At 34.3% G+C, this 9635-nt stretch overlaps 1 long non-coding RNA gene across 1 annotated transcript in view; it reads left to right on the plus strand.

Moving 5' to 3' along the window:
• The first annotated feature begins 9475 nt into the window (after positions 1 to 9475).
• Positions 9476 to 9635, plus strand: part of LOC145136079 (uncharacterized) — a 723-nt gene continuing 563 nt past the window's right edge. The window contains exon 1 of the long non-coding RNA XR_013720215.1: positions 9476 to 9618. This is a non-coding gene — a long non-coding RNA (uncharacterized LOC145136079). The remainder of the gene's footprint in view (positions 9619 to 9635) is intronic.

Here is a 9635-nt window from a genome sequence, read left to right on the forward strand (position 1 = left end):
TGGATTACCCCTAAGCCCATAATATGAGTCTGCCATGCCCTCCATGGCCCTCAACTCATATATAGCCTGCTCTTGAGCCCACAACATAAGTCTGGTTTGCCCACGGGGCCCACAACTTATGTCTGGCTTGCTCCAACCTAGTCAGTCCTCGGACTGAGATTCCAATGTTCAGCCCTCAGTACGAGTCTGAAATGCCCTCCTCGTCCCTCAACTCGTATCTGGAATACTACTGAGCCCTCAGTATGAGTCTGGCATGCCCTCTCTGGCCCTCAACTCATATCTGGTATGCTCCAGGGTTTGTTGGCTACAACACATAGTAGTACAACCTCAACCCAACCCACACAACATGTCGACATATAACATATAATATCATATACAGATAAACAGGCAATATCACAGGTAGTCCTACAGATCTACCAACCTAACATATCAATAACTAGCATAATCATGCATATCTATTCCATACTCAGCATATCAGTGAATATCAGGATATCAAACCAATGGGCCGGCCTTGGTGCCGTCGACCCATAAGTACAGTGAGGAAAACTCACCTCACAGACTGATGAATAGTTGAACAAAACACTGCTCCAACACCAGCTCTTCAAGTCTTCCTGAATACCAGACGTAGAACAAAACCCAATCAGTATCACAAAATACCCAAAATACCCTTTTTGGTCAAACTTAGTCAAGGGTCAAGTTCAAACAAGTCAACCGAGTTGAACCACTTCGAACGCGGGGCGTTCACGCCTTGACCAGAATTGCAAACTCGAACCGGAACGCGCTGCGTTCCTCCCACTTACTTGGGGGCGTTCCCACTAAATCCCCAAACTTTCTATTAAGGGCTTAATGCCTTAAGTCCTCTTGCACAAACATAAATCTAGGTCCAATATGTTACTGAGGATCATAAAGTTTCCAACTTTATGACCTTGCATGTCCATTAAGCGCTTAAAGTCAAAGTTTTAACCTTTAACCCATTAAGACCATCTAATACATGCATGGGTTGAATACAACACCCAAGATTACATTTTTATGCTCTTAATATCTCAATAATGGATAAAGTTTCTAACTTTATCCATTAGAATGGTCCAAGAAGTCAAGATCTAATCCTTTAAGTTAAAAAGGGGACCAAACGTGAATCTTCTCAACTCAATCCATTAAGTCTAAATTTCTAACTTCCAGATCTGATTTCAAGGGACTTCATTAAGTCATACAGTTTCCAACTTCATGACTTAGCATAACTCAATGGGATCCAAATCAAAACCCTAAATCCCAAACTTCATCAAATGACCACCAAATCATGCATGGAAGGTTTATACTTATTAATATCCAAACTTTATGACCCCATAACCCCAACAAGGGCCAAATATGAAGCTCAAAGATTCTGGAGCAACTTCTACTCACAAGAACCAGCACAAAGGGACCAAAATCATAACAAAGTGCCACCTAGCTAGATCTACATGAAAGAGTTGTCAAGGTTGAGACTTTATACCTCCAAAGGTTAGATCTAGGTGAACAAAGCCTGAATCCAAAAGCTCCAAGTCAAGCAATGACTCTTAAAGAAGTTCCTTCTTCCTACTCAAGCACTAAAAACACACATAAATCACTTTGAAGCTCAAGAATCACTCAAATGGGGGCTAGGGTTTCATTCTTAGGGTTAGAGAGGATGGAGGCTAAAGAATGGAAGAGGTTTGGGTCCATAATGATGCTTATAAAGGGGCCAAACCCTAAAAATGAGTTTTTGAAACTGCCCAACGAATGCCCTGCGTTCCCAAGTTGGCCCGCGTCCATTTTCCTTTGAACGCCCAACGTTCCCTCCTGGTACGTCATGCGTACCCAGTTTGGTCCAAAACCCTTCTAACTTCAAATGATCATAACTTTTGCATCCCTTATCCGTTTTTGACGTTTTTTATATCCACGGAAAGGTAACGAGAAGCCCTACACTTCCATCAACTTTATTTTGCATGAAAACCAACCGAACTAAAATCCAAAATTCATAAAAGGCCCGAACCAATGCCTTTACCGATACCATTGGCCTCTAAAGTACAAACCGAACCCTTTCATCAAATAACCAACATCACCCACATCCAAATGGGTCTAAAACTTTCTTCCTTAAGGCCCTAAACCTTATGATAACTGATGATTGGGCCACAACCCCAAATAACAAAGCGATTCGGAACCGAGTGTTACAACAAGCATTACAAGACAAAGTTTTACTAGGTTTATTACATGAAATAAAATCACTAGAAATTAAAGACTGGAGAACGCGAGGTCCGGGGTGTCCCAAGCATTGGTGCCAAAAAGAAGCGGTGGTAATGAAGGCGATCGCGAATGGAGTGATGGGATAGAGGTCGTCGGTGCTATCGCATCTAAGGAGCTCTTGTTTGGTCAACAACTCCTTCACATTAATACCAGAGGGATCAAATTCAATGGAAGTGTCATTATCTGTAGTAAATTTGCAAACTGAAATAAGGTTTTTGATGATATCGGGTGTGACGTGAATGTGGTTTAAATATAAGGGGCGATCATAAGAGGGAATGGTGGTATGATCGATTTGAGTGACTAGAATGGATGAATCATTGCCAACAAAAGTTGAATTATAATGACGTGTATTACTGATAGAAGAGAGAATACATGAATCTGAAGCAAGGTGCGAGGTGACACCTATATCTATGTACCAGCTGGGATCTCCGAGATAGTTTAAAGTCATGGTATTAAATGCAGCGTCAATGTGTGACAATCGTAAAAATAACATCATTTCTATGTAACTCTTTCGTTTTGAAAACACATGTAACAGACCTGATATATGTGTTTGAATTATTGAATAATAAATTTATTAAAAATATGGTCAAACAAGTCATGGTAAAATTTTTAAAAATACCATTAGTAAAATGTAAATTTGTTCGGTAAAAATCAAACCAAGAAAGTAAAAATACAATATTTACTATGGTAAATATCTGGAGTAATTGAAATATATAAAACATCAATCCATATGGGAATTTTTATAAAAATAAAGTATTTCTTTATAAAACACAATTATACAAGTAGTTGAATATAAAACATTACATAATACAAGTTGTTGATTTTTTTTATCAAGTCGTATTATTAAAATAAAAGTATATACTTTTATTTATACAATGATACGTAAACACATATTCATTTTTACTGAAAACTAACTAAATGAAAGTTGTATTATTAGAAATACCTACAAATGGATATGAAGAACGTCGAAAACGGAGCTCGTATGAAGAATATACGGATTTTACAAGTTAACGTATCAATCAACGAAGTTTTGTCGGCGGCCGGACCACCATGGCTTGTGGTGGTGGCGCGTGCGAGCACATGGACCACCATGGCTAGTGATTTTATTGCTTTTCGGTCACGTTCTGAAGCAAGTTTGATCTACTTTCTAGCCGTATCGGTCCCAGTCGATGCATGTGAAAGATGAGCTGCCAAGAACGTGTTGAAACTGACGGATGTATTAAGAACCTTATTTAAATCGTAATCTTCAAGTATAAATACACATGTATTGTATGAGAAATGAGGAAATTGAGCTAAAACAAGCTTATTATACACAACTTCATACACCATACTATATTATATTAGTATTATATGGGTATAATACGAAGTGCAAGCTAGAAGAAAATACCATGATTTCAATTGTTCGTGTTTGTTGTTTCTGCAAATCAAGTGAGTGTCACGATTCCCATTTCTATTAAACTCTTTTATTGCTTTCGGGAGAGAATACATGTCAACTATATTAATGATTTATATAAAATAAAATCTTTGTATTTTTATATAAAGTCTAATTATTTGGTATATAAAAACGATTATAAAGATTGTTAGTTTTATAACACTCTTATTCCTATATTCATATGACTTGTATTTCGTCGTACTCACTATATACTCGACTAGTATAATTATACCGTATATATTATAATTATACAACTTATATGACTAAGAATAATTTATATATTAAATTATTCGTCGTCTCATATAACTCAGAGTTTGGTTATACATCACCAACATTTTGACTCGTACAATTATACAACGTAAAATATCACTATACTCCTTTTCAAATGACTATTATTTATATGTTATCTATTGTTTCATATAAATTGGATTTTGATATATATCTTCAATACTCATTTCGTATAATTTGATATAATTTTACAACTTCAAACGGCTAATATTTATTTAATATGATATTATAAATTGCTGTTTCATATTTCAAGGGTTTCGACTCATATTTCAATATAACTATATTGGACAATTGTATATTAGTAAAGGGTTTCAACACATATTTCAATATAACTATATTGGACAATTGTATATTAGTAAAAACTTGGATTTCAAACCTTTTGTAAATATATTATAAATCTTTTACAAATGGTTTCAATACATATACATACATATGCCTAGTGCATACAGACACATATATATGCTTTGTGCATACATACACATAACTATGCCTTGGGTGTGTACATATACATACATATGCTTTGTGCATACAGATACATACATATGCCTTGGGTGCATACAGATGCATAATGACATACAGAACAATACATTTTGATGTAAATTAACAATACCCAAACATCTAACTACTTTTAAGTTGGTCCTACAACAATGACATCTGTAATTTAAACTCTGAAACATTGTCAGTTCATCCTGGAGGTGTTCTATGCATTCTGGAGGTGTTCTATGCATTCTGGAACAGTAATTGTAGATGAATAAGCACGTTATAAAAATAAGAAAACTAGGTTTTTGAAGTGAAGAACGTACCCATAAAATAACGGGGTCGTAGTGGTCTTCTTACATGTTGGAGTTGCATGGTGGAGATCGAATTTGCGTGTTGGAGATCAGAATCAGGACCGGGGATTCGCGTGTCGGAATCGATCGAAAAGTCGGAACAAGATCCGGAATGAAGTCGAGGGTCTTGATTTTTTCAAATTATATTCCAGAGTTTGAATTTCAAATTCTCGATCCGGAACACAGACGGATAGTCCGAAATTTCCATTCCGGAGGCAAGGTAATGGGCCGGCCCACCCGAAAATGAGTCTAAAATATGTTCCAGAATGCCCAATTCTGGACCAAGTGGTATTTTTTTTTAAAAAAAAAGTTATATTTTTTAAAAATCACCCAAAAGAAAATGGTTAGATTATTTTCCTAAAAACTAGTAAAAATTCGGGCTTCAGGTCGTTTTTTTTTTCTTTTTTTAAATTTTTTGGTATTGTGTTATAACATATTTGACAAAGATTACCAAAAATACATCGTGTATAATTCAAAAAAAAAGTTTATGTTTGTTTATCTGATTTAACAACAAAACACCATGTCTAACAATTGGTAAAAATATAATAGTTTTACAAAGGGTATATTGGAAATTTAAATGATTAACTTTTTTTGTTTCTTTTAGTGTAGATGTTTAACATTTAAGTCTATCCATAGCTATTAATGATGAAGTTGGTACCCAACAACAACGAATGATATTCAAATCCTTCAAACATAAAACACAATTAAATCTACAAATAATTGTATGTATCCAACCCATACATACATTTCTTTCATTACTTTGAGCGGTCATTATAACTCATCTTCAAATGGCTTGTAATTCGGGGACTAAAATGCTAAGAAACAGTGAAATAGGTTCGAAAAATGAAAAAATATTGTTTTTTGGACCTTGTAGCGAAATTGATATACTACAAGGACGAAAAATGTATTTTTCTAAAAAATACTGTTTTACTATTCCTAACTTCAATGCTAAGAAATAGTGAATAGGAACGGAAAATGCAAAAATATTAGTATTTTTGGACCTTGTAGCGAATTTGATATACCACAGGGACCAAAAGTGTATTTTACTAAAAGTCACTTTCGACACTATTGCTAACTTCGGCCAGATTTAATACGTGTATATATTAATAGGAGAATTTCGTATATATCCTTATTAAAAGTTAAAATATCGTATTTGTCCAGCCTAAAATCTAAATATTATATTTGCACTTCTTAACCTTTTAAAATATCATATTTATCCAAATATGTTTTATAATAGTTTTTAATATTTTATAATTTTTTTATATTTAAAAAAATCATTAAAATTAAAAAAAGGACCACATTGCTCTTGCCTTATAAATCAGAGGAGCTCTTAACAGGATAGCGGGATTTTACCTGCCAACATCTTCTTCACAATCATCGGACCTCTCGGTCTTGCTGTCTTCCTGCTTTAATATGATTTTTCACAACGCTCTTCCATGTATGCCCTTCGTTTTTGGCAAAATAATCAGTCAGAAGAGATACAAAGAAGCTCGATTAGACAAGAGTGAGAAAAAGTTTGACTTTTAGGTCCAACACCATGTACCATGATTATAATGTTAATAATTGACTTAAATTCATACTAACATGTTAACATTATTCTCTGTGTTGGTTTCAATAATTACAACAAATGAAGAAAAACTAGTAGCAAAAATGTGTTGAAGAATACTCAAATTTCAAAAGAGAGAAAATTCAGCATCAAGTCTAATTCACCAGAAATTCAGAAAGATCAAAAGCACATACCATAAGCATTCCCAAAATTTAATTCACTAAATTTGAAAAATAGGATTGAATTGAGCCCCTAAATCCAATCCACTGAGTTTAAACATTAAACTATCAAAGCTAATGCTTTTTGGGATTTGACATGATGGATGAATGTGCTCCTCTGCAGTGGTGTTTTCATTTGTGTAATCAGTAAACTAAAAACGTAGGACTTTAGATAATGGTGATGATTCAGTTGTTGCTGCTTCTTGAGGCAATATATTTTTGCATTCATAGAAAACATGATTCAAAAAGTCTTCATTTTGTAGTGATTCGATATCTGTAACTTTGAGTTCTTGGGGGAATACCTGATTATACATAAATATCATCACATTCAAACACAAAATTGAACAAAATCATGAGCGCAGATGGGAAAAGGGCAAAAAGAAAAGACAGTTACCTGCTTATACTCGATTGTAAGAAGAAAGATGGTTAGAGGGAAAGAAGGAAGATGACCAGAGGTAAAGTCCGATGAAAGTGAGGAAGACGTCGATGATATACTAAAATCTAATTATCTTGTTAATAGCTCGTAATTTGGAAGCTAAGGGCAATATGGTCCATTATATTTTTTTTTTCAATTTTAATAATTTTAAAATATAAAAAAGGATAGGAATATATTAAAAACTATTAAAAAAAATAATTTTGGATAAATATGATATTTAAAGAATTAAAAAGGATAAATATGATATTTAGACGTTAGACTAGACAAATATGATATTTAGATGTAATTTAGTAAGGGTTCTCCCTATATTAATTATAGGTTATATGTTAACTAATTTTTTGTTATTGGGGCACGTGACCCCTCTCTAAATCCGCCATGCATATATCGTTTGTGTACGCTATATCATTATATATAAAGAGAGGGAGTATTTGTTAGGGTAAGGTCAAAGTATCTTCCGATATAATATTTGTTGTCTCGTCTCTCTCAAACCTGCAATTAGGGTTTCGTCCGTCTTTCTCGATTTCGTTTCTTTTTCCCGATGGAAATTGAAACGCGCAGTACGAGTAAGGAAAAACGACGGCCACACTCTGATGATATATGCGACCAAGTCTTAGGCCGCTACGGCAAATCCGTCGCACCTCAACACGTCAAACTCTGCAAAATTGCTACGCGTACCCGCAAATCCCTAAGATCTGGATATCGGCTCACGACTCCCCAATCTTACCTCGAAAATATCATTCACGCCCTATCTACAAACTATGACGCCGGTGCAGACTCAGTGTCTGCGATGTGTTTGTTTTTGGAGTTTGTGTTGCCTCGGGTTCCTAAGGAGTTTATAACCAAGTCCGAGGCGACTAAGGCTATGGAGATTGTTGTTAAGGCTTTGCAGGCTACGAGTGATAGCACTTTGGTCGAGTGTTTGACTTGGTTGCTGAAGTTGTGTGACTTGGACAATTGGGAATCTATAAAATTAGGCGTCGAGGCGCTTATCTACTATTCAACTCATACACGGCTGGAGGTATTTAATTGTTCTACCTATTCCAACTCTCTGTGCATGCTACATTTTAAAATTGTCATCTCATGGTTTTAGTAGTAGATATATTCAATTTACTCCTCTATCTCTACTAAAACTATACAGCATAAATTTTAAATGACTTTTTATTTTTTTTATTTTTTTTTGTTCTATACAACTTAATTACTACCCTTCCATAATCTTCATGGTTTACAGCTTGAGCAAGGCAGAAATATTATAAGTGATAGGATGCCAATAAGTTGTTGAATCAAAATGCAACCATCAAACAATTCAGAGGAAATCGATACTTTTTGAGGTCTATACAATTTGAAAAATGCATGCATTCTTCATAGCAAAAACAACAATTATCCTATCACATTAGAATTTTTAAAGCAAAGTGACAAAAATAATGAAAACTACACAAACATGAAGTTGGATAAACTAAACAATTATACAAAATTTTCCTAATTTACTAAACTAAAAGTTAAATCATGAAGAAAATCAAATCAAAAACAAATTTTAATAATCACAATGGGAGAAATGTCAAATTTTTACTTGTTATGGTATGAATTTACATTTCATACAAAAGTTATATGAAATAATTTTATACATTTATAAGCTATAGAACACACACAATCATATACATACACATTGTATTGCTTGTTGATGTGCTCTTATATATCTACAGAAACTAACATTTTGTAAAATATTAAGATTTGCTTCTCTTTCAACAAATAATTACCTATAAATATATATATACGACTCAGAAATCGTTTATTCTGTTGTTGTAGGTTAGAAAATCTGCTCAGATTTGTGCTGTGAAGGTCTTCCGTTCTTTTGAATCCGAAAAGGTGAAAGAATGTGCAAGTGAATTGGTACTACAAATGTTCACTTCCCATGTGTCTTTACCCATAGACGAATCAAGTTCAGCGGATACAGTAGATCCATGCATTCTTCACATGATGGATGTGATGAGATTCCTAATACCCGATTTACCACCAAATTTCGCATCAAAAGCAATTCGAGCATTACCTAAAGGAGCCAAGTCCTCAATGGTGATGAGGCGTATTTTAGATTTCATGGAGATTCTACTTGAATACTTTGAAAATGAATCCGAGCTTACACCGATAGATACTGTAATAATAACAAAAAAGTGGATTAGTGAATATTCCTTAATCATTTGTCGTATAGCAGGTAGACATATATGATATGATATCATATATATTTTCTTGATATGATTAGTTATATGACTATATTATTTTGCATGTGCTTAATTTTAGGTCTTCTGACATCTGATCATGCTACTGCTACAAGGGCTTCAAGTATTCTAAAGGAAAAGTTGAGCCGTTTAGATATCTTTGATGGTGTATCTTTTGATGAAGATGAAAACATTGTTGCACCGGAGGAAACAAAAATGGTGGAAAACTTATGCGATGCACTTTTAGAAATTCTCAGTACCCATGCAAACGAGCATTCTTTACCTGTCATCGCTGGTTTATTTCAAAATATCGGGATCAGGTCCATTGTCTACATGCACAAGATACTTCTAAAGCTTGCTGAATTTATGACAAAAGCATCTAGTGATGTAAAAAAACATGTAAGTTTTTCTTTCAA

Source organism: Lactuca virosa, chromosome 9 (assembly GCF_052849685.1).
Source record: "Lactuca virosa cultivar CGN04683 chromosome 9, Lactuca_virosa_CGN04683_v6, whole genome shotgun sequence".
In the NCBI taxonomy this organism is placed as follows: domain Eukaryota; kingdom Viridiplantae; phylum Streptophyta; class Magnoliopsida; order Asterales; family Asteraceae; genus Lactuca; species Lactuca virosa.